The sequence below is a fragment of the Lynx rufus genome, unplaced genomic scaffold (assembly GCF_022079265.1).
Source record: "Lynx rufus isolate CCGP_SWC_20201006 ecotype Redwood Valley unplaced genomic scaffold, mLynRuf1.p SCAF_7, whole genome shotgun sequence".
NCBI lineage: Eukaryota > Metazoa > Chordata > Mammalia > Carnivora > Felidae > Lynx > Lynx rufus.
The window spans coordinates 119,593,160-119,605,580 of NW_025814889.1; the positions used below are offsets into that span (position 1 = coordinate 119,593,160).

The following is a 12,421-nucleotide window of genomic DNA, read 5'->3' on the forward strand; positions in this document are numbered from 1 at the left end:
CAACAGCCAGCGGACTTGGCGGCTCCTTGAGCAGAGACTAAAAGACGGAGTCAAAGGGACTCAGTTCAGGCAAGGATTAATGCACCAAACACCTCTGTCTTTTCTTCCAGCAGTGACAGCCCTGCAGCCCCTTCCTCCAGGGGCACTAACGGAACGCTGCCTGGAAATCAGAAAACCGGAACCCTCTGTCCCTCCAGAGTTGTCCAGAGGCCGTGAGGCAGCCTCGGATCACTTCTGTCCCTCTGCTGTTGATACAGAAAAGGTGCTCCTCTGCCCCATGCACATGGCCCTCAACTGTATGTGATTCTTCTTTTTCAACTATACTTGAATGTCTCAAGTTCAAGTTTTTTTGTTTTGTTTTGCTATTTATTTGCCACCGACGCTTGTTCTAAAAGTTTTCAGATGGACTGTTTCATTTGCAGGGGACGCTGGACTCGAGAAAATCCTGCTTCCTGTCATTTCTCCACCTTTCTGAAGAGCAGTCCTATCAAACCTTCGTGACCGTGACCTTCCCCTGTGTCCACAGGGAAATTCTTGGACAGATCACCTGCTGGAAGTGAAAAGTCAGGCCAACAGTTGTTCTCGGTGTGAGACCCACTATTGCTGGTGTCAGCATTAATCCATCTAGCAAAAGTGGGAAGGACTAAATACCATTTTTGGTCCCATCAAAAGTCCATTGGTACGATAGAGATTCCGATTATAAATTCCTATTGCTTGCCCAAATTTACAGGTTTCTCTCTTTCCCTCCCCTCCTACCTTCCTTTCTCCCTCCCTTCCTTCCTTGTTAACTGATTCTGCTACTGACAGCACATAAAATCAGCCCTCAGCTACCAGAGTAGGAGAGAACTATAGGCTTTATGATTTCTGTTATTCATTTGTAGAGATAATGTATAACCCGCATTCCCTAATATGACGGTTGTAGCCCTAAATGACAATACACAATTATTTATGATATCTCTTCAAAAAAAATAAAGCAGGGCAAGGAAAAAGGAACATTGCACAGTCCAGATCTTATTGTCCCAGTTTCTCTGGATATTGTAGGGAATTTAAGTCAAGTGGGATCATGCTGCTTATTGCAATATGGGCTATTTGTTCTGCCTCAGACTTTGGATGCCACCATTACTGATACATTTTTCAGAACAACTAAACACCTAAAAACCAGAAATATTAATAACTCATTCAGAAAAGCAGCGATCAGCTTTTTTATCATAACAGGAAATGCTGCAAAGGAACTGGATTTTGCAGAGTAATACTGTTCTTTGCCTGTAACATCTTTTTATACATTATGCTCCTTTCTTGTAAACTGACACTGTCATTTTCTTTATTTAAACCCGTTTATTAACTAGATGCTCAACACTGCTTCTTGCATCTGGTAACAAAGATGTATTGGATAAAGCCATTCATTCACCAACGTTGAGACCCCACTATCTCCTCATATTATCCTTACGCAAAACATGGACAAACGAGGTCTAGTTGAATGATTATCTTAAATGATGCCCATCCAAGAGGTCCCTGGCAGAAGACTGCATTTTTTTTCTTCAGTTCTGCCTGTTCAACACTGAAATCAACACACTGGAGAAATTACTTGAAAGGCATACTTTTTCGAGGTAAGGTTTTTAAATTAGCACATTACAAACTTGGGAAGGATCACTGACACACTGAGTGTTGATCAAGCTTTACAAAACATTGATACTCTAGGACTACTGGATAAACAACTTGATAAAACTGTTTTTGCTGGAAAGGAGTAATGTAAATGTAAAGTCCTGCATTAAGGTTACACACACACCATCACCACCACCACCACCACCACCGAGGGCTGAGAAAAGAGGCACGGCTCAGCTCGTGGCCATTGGTAAAGGTTGGGAAATTTTCATGAAGGGAAGCTCAGTAGGAGTTAACGATACGTTAATGTCGTCGAGCATGAACATCAAGGAAGCAGATGTGCCCAGAGCTGGGGAATCAGGATGCTGTGAGGCCCATATCCCACTATCAGAATGATATTGGCAAGGAGCTAGATATGATTAATAGAGTAAGGGGAAAACATCAAATTGTCTATAGTCTTAGCTATTCTCAGCAAGAGGGAGCAGATTTATCCTTCATGTTTTCTGAAGATAGCACTAACTAACTATGTAGTAGTTTTAGGAAGGCTTATTTCAATTCAGCATAAGGCAAAAGTTCTATCAGTTAGAAATTTTACGATGCTGATAGGGCTGTTTCACAAAGTGGGGGCCACCTTTCCAGTGACAAATTTAAGCAGAAACTTGTGGCTGTCTATTGAGGATGTATTAGGAGGGGTGCTGTAGTAAGTTACAAGACTAGATACATTTTCTGGCCCCTTCCCGTTCTGTTTCTCTGTTTTTCTTTAACAGAAGTACAGAAGAATCTTCTAGCCATTAACACAAGTTACTTCAAATTTTTGTGATGCTGCATTCAAACCTCATTAGAGACCCTATCATGTCAGGGCATCATGTGGTTCAGTTGGTTTAGTGTCTGACTCTTGATTTCAGCTCAGGTCATGATCTCATGGTTTGTGAGTTCAAGCCCTGTGTCAGGATCAGTGTTAACAGCATGGAGCCTCTTGAGATTCTCTCTCTCCCTCTCTCTCTCTGCCTCTCCTCTGCTTGCACATGGGTCTCTCTCTCTCTCAAAATTAATATACAAATATTAAAAAGAGAGAAAAGGGGTCATGTCATTTTATAACTGTTTACATGAAGCAACTGTTTGCTACTCCTGATTTGTAAAGAATGTATGTCAAGAGCGAAGGATTTTCTTTACAAAGTTTATCCATGCTCCCTTAGAGGTTCAGTTCTCTACTAACCTTGCATTTATATAAAACATTAAATATTATTAACAGAATTTGTCAAGGATTCAAAATATTGGACTAGAGCCATTTGGGGTTCTAGAACTTTGGAATGTGTTATGTCTGCTGGTACTCAGTTTGGTTAAAGACGGCACAGGGTGTTAATCAACACAGTGGTTAAAGCACAGGTTGTGAAGCCTGACTGGGTCCAAATCCTACCGGTACTTCTTACAATCTATGAAGCCTTGGGTAAGCAACATAAGCTCTCCATGCCTCAGTCTCCTCATTATAAGTTGTATTAATTGGTACTGCCTCTGACGATAGTAGTGATGAGCTAACTACCAGATCTAAGCTAGGCAGGAGGCATGCTACTGTTCCACACAGTCTCTCTAAAAGATTTGAAGCTATCCTAATATGTGTCTAATCTGGAGTCCTAGAAACCTGCGGCTTTGTGGTGCCTATAACCTTGTGTAAATTAATCTGGCAACAAGTATTTACAGAGTGCTTATTATAGTGAATTTTAAAATGGTGAAAGAAGAGTCAGGCTTGCTGTTACACAGTCAACATACACTTCATTATAAAAGAAAAATAATTTTTTAAAATATAAAATCTAATGATAGATTTTAATATATGCTAACTCATAAAGTATTTAAAGGTATTTAAATAGGGATATCATCCACAAATCCTTTCCAAAGGGCTCCAATAATAATTGGGTTATAACATAGACAGGAACTTCTTGTTCGAACTAAGCACTGTTGTTTCCATATCATTGGAGGGGTATCAGTTTGGGCTTAGCAGTTGGAAAATAGAAATAGTTTTGTAAAACTAAGTTAAATATTATGAGCTTTACTCTACAGTGCATTTATTCCCAGTTGTTTTGAAGAAGCACAGTGTAGAAGTTATCTCAAAATAATGATACTTTCTAATAAAACCACCCCAACATATAGGTTTAGAGTTTATTAAATACTTTGACAGCTGCCACTTTACTTACATGTCTCACAACAATAATGTGAGATGGGCATTAATTTCATTTTAGGAAGAGAAAACTAAGACTTTGAAGGGCTAAGAGGCTTGTTCAGGGTTACAGAAGTAATAGATAACAGAGATGGGATTTTTAACCCTGATCTCATGACTTCAAATCCAATTTGTTTATTTAAAGATTTTATTTTTATATATTTATTTTATTTTTTTAACATTTACTTATTTTTGAGAGAGAGAGAGAGAGAGAGAGAGAGAGAGAGAGAGAAGGGGGGCAGAGAGAGAAGAGACAGAGAATCTAAAGCAGGCTCCAGGCTCTGAGCTGTCAGCACAGAGTCTGATGTGGGGCTTGAACTCATGAACTGTGAGATCATGACCTGAGCTGAAGTCGGACACTTAACTGACAGAGCCACTCAGCCTCCCCTAAAGATTTTATTTTGAAATCCCTACACCCAATGTGGGGCTCAAACTCACAATCCTGATACCAAGAGTTGCATGCTCTGGGTGCCTGGGTGGCTCAATCGTTTGGACATCTGACTTCAGGTCAGGTCATGATCTCACAGTTCATGAGTTCAAGCCCTGCATCAGGCTTTCTGTCAGCACAGAGCCTGCTTCAGATCCTCTGTCTTCCTCTCTCTCTGCCTTTCCCTTGCTCATTCTCTCTCTGTCTCTCTCTCAAAAATAAATAAACACTAAAAAAAAAAAAAGAGTCATATGCTCCACTGACTGAGCCAGCCAGGCACCCCCAAATCTGGTATTTTAAAAATCTCATCGGGGGCGCCTGGGTGGCTCAGTCGGTTAAGCGTCTGACTTCGGCTCAGGTCATGATCTCGCGGTCCATGGGTTCGAGCCCCATGTCGGGCTCTGTGCTGACAGCTTAGAGCCTGGAGCCTGTTTCAGATCTGTGTCTCCCTCTTTCTCTGACCCTCCCCTGTTCATGCTCTCTCTCTGTCTCAAAAATAAATAAATGTTAAAAAAAAAATTAAAAAAATCTCATCAAGTTTAGTATGAAACACTGAAATCAATACTTATGTAATAAAACAATTTTTCTGCCAGACATTCTCAGAATGTCAAAATGGGTTTATTCAGGTGCCTACTACTGATATTTCTGCCTGCATAGAAGACATTCCCATTTCTGGTCATGGCACTCTGTCCATGGGAGGGGGCTCCTTTTCCACCCCTCAATCTGTGTGGTGCATGTGGAGCTAAAACCACCTCCAGGCAAACTCTCTCTCTCTCTCTCTCTCTCTCTCACACACACACACACACACACACACACACACACACACACCTTCTTCTGTGATTAGCTTTGGACAGATAAGTGATCCAAAACAGGCTGATCTGAACAAATGGGACCCAATGACAGGACTTTGGGGGGAACTCTTGGAAAGATAAGCCCTCTTTCTCATAGTTTCCAGTTGAACAGGAATTGGATTTGAAACTCCCTCATACAGAGAAAGACTGTTTGGGAAAAGAGCCAATCCAGAGGAAGCAGAGCTGAGACACGAAGAGCCAAAGAGCAAGACATCATATGAGCATCTGGACCCAGGTCTACTTGGACTTGGCAGTGAAATAATTCAAACACATGCCCTTTTTAACTGAAGACACCTTGAGTTGGATTTTTGTTAGCTGCACGTACATAGAAGAGTCCCTACTGGAATTTTACTTTAGTCATATACAAATGGAATTAACTGAGACAGGACCGCATAATCAGCCAGATTTCCAAAAAATTTTGTCTTCATTTTTTTTTTTTTTTACATTGGAAAAAGAAAAGGAAGAGGGAGAGGGAGAATAAGAAGATTCTCCTACCCTTGAAAATTTATCAAGGTCAGATCAGAAAAGCCAAAACTCTGACCTGTGGACCCAAGAACTGGACTGAATATAATGAGAAACATTCCAAAGACTTAACAAGTGGAAAAATAGCCTGGTGTGGCTCTTTGTGAATAAGCTGCTCCCTGTTAGCAAGCCTAAGGCACCACTAAATATCACGAGGTCAATTCCACTGAAATAGGGTTTTTATATATTGTCAGATTTCTTATTTATTCAGTTGAAAATAGGATCTTTTATACCGATCTTTCTCTTAAAAAAAAATCCATAGTCTGTTTTTAATTGGGAACGTTCCCTTTGGTTAAGGACCAGGACATGGAGGGAAGGTGGAGGCATCAAAGCTTCTCTAGCAAAATGAACGGAGCTATTTAGGTCTGACTGGAGTCTGTCAGAACAAATTCCTGGTTGTCTAATTTGCCTCACTGATGGACTTGACAGAGAATGAAAGAATCCAGACTTGTAAGATGAGTACCAAAATCTGAAAACGAACCCATCTGAGTGCTTTTCCCACTTCTTCCCATTATTTTTTTTTAAATTGAGGTATAGGATAGACGGTAACACTTCAGTATTTCCCAAAAGACACTAAGCACATTGGAATTTCTAATCCCAAAGTTGTGACAGGGAGAGCAGTATATATTTTGAGAAGAGACAATTAGCTGTCCACGTTAATAAACAAAGGGTGCACACATCAGGTTTAAATTCCAATTATGAAAGCAATGTTTTCCACTTTTGCTTGGTGTGATGCCTTTGGGAATAGATGGCTGGTGGTCTCGAATTCCTGGCTTGAAACAGGGCACAGATACCATCAACATCCCAAGTTATCTCTGAAGCTGGTATGTCAGCTTGTCAACTCGACAAGCTGTCAAGTCGGAAGCTCCTGATGGAAGAGCCTACCAAGTTTATTCTTCACCTTCTTTTTTTGGTTATATGTTATCTGTCTGTGCTTAAGTATCAGGAGTTGCTCTTTAGACCTTCATGGAAGAAAATTCTGAAGTCATGGACAGGCTGAACCTTTCTGAGTAGCGGCTAGGTGATAAGAATCTAAATTAAAAACTAGCCATTAACCTATGGGCATTAAAAAAAAAATCTGATGTTAACACAGTAATAAGAAAACTTGTTAGTTTTAGGGAAAAATAACTCTGTAAAATGTTATTCCTTTAACATAGTTGTGCTATTTTCTAAAGGCTGATTCTGTAAATTCCCATAATGCCAGAGCAGTGGGCAGTATTTCTAGAAACAATAGACTTTCTCTCCCAGGGAAAAATATGATAGAATCAATTACCATCTTCCTTCTTTCCCAAAGATGGCTAAGCATTTGCCTCATGGCTTTTTGAGATATTCATGCCTCTCTAGCTAATTTTGTGTACTGTACATTTCAAGCAAGTTGTAAATTTCATTTAAGAGAAAAATAATCCCTTCTTTGTCACTTAATGTTTTTACCTCACCATGTTAAAATAATAATAACATGCCATTACTGTAAGATATTCTTTGCTACATACTTTCTGTTAAAGTTTTTACTTAAATTCCAGCTAGTTCACATATTAGTGTCAGCTGTACAATATAGTGATTCAACACTTCTATACAACACCCAGTGCTCATCACAAGGGCGGGGGGGGGGGGTGAGGGAATGGGTTAAACAGGTGATGGGGATTAAGGAGTGCTACCTACTTTTGTAACCTGAATTTGTAGAGAATTATTCCATCTATCTTCTGCTTCTCCTGGCTTTGTGATCACTACACAGATCCCTTCTCCATCATAAGACACTTCTTGGGAGCCTTCATATTTATATAATTAAAATAATAAAGAGGAAAATTCCAATTCCATTGTATATTATATATTCTAAGCATGGATAATACTAGAACAAAAAGATGGCCTTTATAGAATGCTACAACCATCTGAGTGAGCATTTACCTTTCTGATATCTTTGATATTAACTGGCCCTTTGATGAACCAGGGACCCACGGGTGATACATCTGAATTGAGAGTCATATCATCTATGTATTTACACATAAATTTCTTACCTGATACATACAAATATGCTTTCACATAACTTATCTTATCTGATACACACAAATCCCAGAGGCAGGATTTATCCACATTTTAAAGAAAACTGATGTTCAGAGAAACCACATGACTTGGTACAGGTCACACAGCCAGAAAGAAACCAAATCAGAACTCCAAATGGAGAAGCCACTAAGGAAACAGCATCCACTGTTTGGAAAAACCACAAACAAGGACCTCTCTGTATGCACAGTAAACCCCACCCACATACAAAGCTTTCACAAACATGTGTACAGGGCAGAGTTCTACCAAGCTGTGCAGAGAGGGTCTCCACCAAAAGGCTCAACAAATAACCATTATAGTTTTGCATTAAAGGGTTTTATGATGATTCATTAAAACCTGATTCAATAAGTTTCCACTAAACTACTAGTGATTTTATCGTCATTCTTCTTGCTATACCCACATAAGTATAATCTATTACAGCATATAAGTTTGTATTTGTTGAACTGTTATGAAAATGTTTTATGTCATTTAAAAATATTTACACCATTCAGGGGCTTATATCAGTCAGATTAAGTGTCTGACTCGTGGTTTCGGCTCAGGTCATGCATGATCTTGTGGTTTCATGAGTTCGAGGTCTGCACTGGGCTTTGCGCTGGCAGCTTGGGATTCTCATCTCTCTTTGCCCCTATCCCACTTACACTGTCTCTGTCTCTCTAAAAATAAATAAACTTAAAAAAATACTTATATCATTTAAAACAGATACCACAAGGTATCAAGAGCCATAGAAGAACCAGGATACAGTCAGGTAGACAGAGCTTGAGTGCTGACTCAAGCCATGAGGCACAGCTCTTACCCACCCAGGGTTCCTCAAGTACAGGAGGGACATTGTGAGGATCAGATAAGATAAAGCACATGGAATCCCAGGCACGGATTTGGCTGTGGTGGGGCTTCTATCTGACTCCCTTTCCATTTCTCTTCTTTTAACAATATCAAAAGAATGAACATTTGTAGAACATATATGTTAAATGCTTTCAAATAAAGAAGTAATTGGTCTAGTCATACTTATTAAGTGATACCGTTTGGATCAAGAAACACTGGCATTTCAACGGTATCAACAGTACTGATTTAGGAGCAATTCAGACCAAGCCTTTGCAGTGCCTTACATAATGCCCTAGGTGAGTTCTGATTCAGTTTCTTTCTGGCTATGTGACCCAGACCACATAGTCATGTGGTTTCTCAGTTTCCTTGTCTTCAAAATGTGGATAATGCCTGTTTCTCAGGTTTGTGTGCATCAGATAAGGTAACTGCCCCCAAATACTGGTATTTTTATTTAGATGAGAGCCTTAACGACTTCTACAGTATGGATTTTCCTCATTAATATCAACCTAAAATTTGTTCAAAGATATGTATTTCTTTTACTATTTAGGAGTCCTTTTTATTTTTGTGAAACTAGAAGCATCATTTCATTTTTCCATAAGTATTTTCTGTAAATGAAGGCCTTCTATAAATGGTAGGAAGTTTCACATTGGGAATTTCTTGTTTCTTAGTAACTTTGGAGACTGTGGTCCCTTAACTTGATTAGCCCCATTACTCTCTTTTATTATTCATTTTCAGAGTATTCTGACTTCTAAATAAATGTCACTTGAAAACATTTCTAAAGATGGCGAGTAGGCCCTAAATACTGGAAATATTTATCCCCCTTCTGATCGGCTTTCCATAGTTTCACTTTATTTTCACTCACTACAGAACTCGGACTGAAAAGCTGATCAGCCACATGCTATGTGCACATGAGCAATTGTGTAGGATACTTCGTTTGTACTCAAATGAGATAATAGATGTGAAAGTACTTTGAAAATTTAAAAGCTCTATGGGCATTAAGTTATTATTATACAAATGTGAGTGTGACATTCATTTATTAGAGGCAGGGAAATATGGGAGCATTTCAGAGCTTCTGAGCTAATGAGTCCAATTTAGAACTGTAGGCCAGAAAAGTGATGTTTTCAGCATGACAGAAACCCATTGTCTAGATGTGATTATATCATTATGTTCAGTGGTTTAAAAAATGTTATTAGTACTGAACTCAATTCCATCTCTCACATATTCATTTAAGACAATTTGATGCCAGAATATTACTTATATCAGAATAAAAGCAAACAATAGTCACAGTATTTAAAAGCCACTGGATTCCAAGACAGGTATTTTTCATACTAGTTCAACCTGAACACCGATAATTAAACATCACTCTAGTGTTACTTTTGAAAATCATTTGCCAATGAACAAATTTCATAGTGGAACGGACATTAAATGTATCTCAATTTAACTGTAAGCATTGGTTTTCTAGGTTAAGCAAAGCACTTCCAAACATCTACTGAGTAGATCTTAAGAGGGCAACACTCCTATGAATTATTGCAACCACCAAGAACTTGAGGTTTCTGGCCTATGACTAGAATTCCAGATCACTCTGGTGGAGTCTCTGCTGAGAACAGATTTTCTGACCTGGTGATTTTTCTCTTAATTGCATTTTCCTTTCTTTTAGTAAATTAGCAAGCCTGAAGAGGGACTTGTCTTGTTTGGTTAGGTGAGCCTTACCCATGCAACGAAAGCCCCTTGGGAGAAATGTCCTGGGAAAACCTCAGGGACCAGGCTCCTGGTTGGATGGAGGTGTAACTAGGTGCTTGCCTACCGCAATTTTAATTTCTAATCCAAGTCTTTAGGAAGACCCAACTTTATTGGCTAAGCACATAGCCTCGGGGAAGAAATGTGGCATGGGGAGAGCATGACAGGTTGTTAAAAAAGCAAATGGATTTAAAAAATCATCCTAGCAAATGACCAGAAAAGAAAGGATAAGAAAAAAACACCAATCGAGTGGTTGAGTGATAGAAAAGCACTTAAAAAAAAAAAAAACCTGTTCAACAACAAAATCACAGAGTATTTCATATTTTGACAGGTTAAAGCTTTGAGACTATTTTTAAAAGGTACACATTCATTTCTCCACGATTTCTGGTATTTCTAGACTAGGAAACATTCTCAAGAGAAACAAACAAAAAACTGCAATTAACACAACCGAAAGAGTTGCAATCCCAGAATTCTTTTTTCTTATTGATTAGTTTCTTGTAGTGCCATCTCCTATTTTCTCTGCTTTCTCTGCAGCCAAAGTGCTGTATTGAGCGGCAGGATTTCAGAAAGGTCTAATACGCTCCTGGCTCCTGGCCTATGTCTACATCAGTCATTCGATTGCTGTGAGCAGTACACGTGAGGAAAACAAGCATATCCACACAGACCCTCTGTGGCTCACCACGTCCCATCCACCCTTTTATCTATCCTCTCTCTGCTTTTGGGCCTTTCTCACTTGGCCAGATACAAGTTCATTCAACTTTCTCAAGGATAGGACAATTCTTGAAAGGGATGCCTTCCAATCGGAGTGATGGGAAAAACATCTGGGCTATTCAACAAGAAATACTAGCCTTTGAATCTCACGAGGGACCTAAGGGAGAAATCTTGCTAGATTATCTCTGAGTGTTCACACTCAGGCAGAGGAGTAATTAATTTCCTCTTTGAAAAAACTGTGCTGTGTGCAGAAATGTCATAAATTATAGGAGGATCTCAGATAGGTGATTTTGTTTTTGAAGTCGGCATAGTCAACAGTAGCTAATGCTCTTTAAGGAAGGATCCTCCTTTACCCAGGAAATAGAAAGTTTCAGAAAATACCCAGTTGGTACTAATACATAAAGACTACATGGGTCAAACTTAAAACAAATCATGTCTCTGAAATGCTGTCATTACAGAAATTTAACCACATATATGTGATCCACAAATACTAACAAGTAGCAAGAAATATATGAACAGCTTGGGGGAAAAAAGCTTTCAGACTCTAAAAGAACATCAGTGAAAACAAGAATAAGGATTAAAAGATAATACTTAACAAGAGAGAAAAGGAAAATTATTCATTTCTTGTAACTTGTACATTTTCATTTCCCTTCAAGAAAAGATTCTCCGTAATCCTAACATTGCCATTCCCTGCACAAAGATCCCAGAGAACAATTCAATATTGAGAGAGCTAAAAGGAGTTGCAATATACCAGACTCTCTCTCTCTCCAGGGCCTCTGCAAGCAGAAAAGTCATGGTTTCCAGAACATTCTCTTCACATTTTTCTTTCATGAGCGGCAGCACAGAATGTTTACCAAAGGCTTTTCAAAACAGAATCTCACCAAACAGTTGAGAAAAATATTTAACAAGCAAAGCAAAGCAATTACAGTCGAATTTTCACCTCAAGATTCTCATCTTAGGTGTGGGAGGCAGAGAGAAAACTCTTAACACACCAGTCTGAACCTGGAAGGAGGATGAAAACAGTTGATTCTGCCAGTTGTTGTCAACAAATCCAAATCTTTGAATCTCGAGGACAAATGCTAGAGCCTTAGCTGCCCCCCTGGACGTGTGTTAAGAACAGTTCCACTGTTGGGTATGGCTGACTCATGTTTCTGAGCGGCAGTCTGAGGGCAGGTGAGGCATGGACACCTCTACCAAAACCACAGAGAGGGCTAAGCATGAAAGATCTCTCTTTTCAGTTCTTTGTGTCAAGCAGCATCATCACCTTCAACTACTCAAGGTGACACTGTGAGACGATGCAACCAGTCCCGACAGTGTGATACTGTTCAAATATGTTAACCCGGAAGGAAATTAACAACATCACGAGGAGTTACTACTTCCCCCCAACTTCTGCTCTGTCATCTAACCAATTTACATTTTATAACCCAGACTTTTGTTATTCATTTTCATTATGATTTCATTCTTACGCGGGATGATTCCCTTTGG

At 39.3% G+C, this 12,421-nt stretch overlaps 1 protein-coding gene and 1 long non-coding RNA gene across 19 annotated transcripts in view; one reads left to right on the forward strand and one right to left on the reverse strand.

The window, feature by feature from the left end:
• The window catches only part of ANKS1B (ankyrin repeat and sterile alpha motif domain containing 1B), a 1,075,523-nt gene that overhangs the window by 70,882 nt on the left and 992,220 nt on the right, over positions 1 to 12,421 (reverse strand). The window lies entirely within an intron of this gene.
• Positions 1,311 to 12,421, forward strand: part of LOC124501722 (uncharacterized) — a 40,204-nt gene continuing 29,093 nt past the window's right edge. For all 3 annotated transcript variants that reach the window (XR_006959801.1, XR_006959802.1, XR_006959803.1), the window contains exon 1: positions 1,311 to 1,607. This is a non-coding gene — a long non-coding RNA (uncharacterized LOC124501722). The remainder of the gene's footprint in view (positions 1,608 to 12,421) is intronic.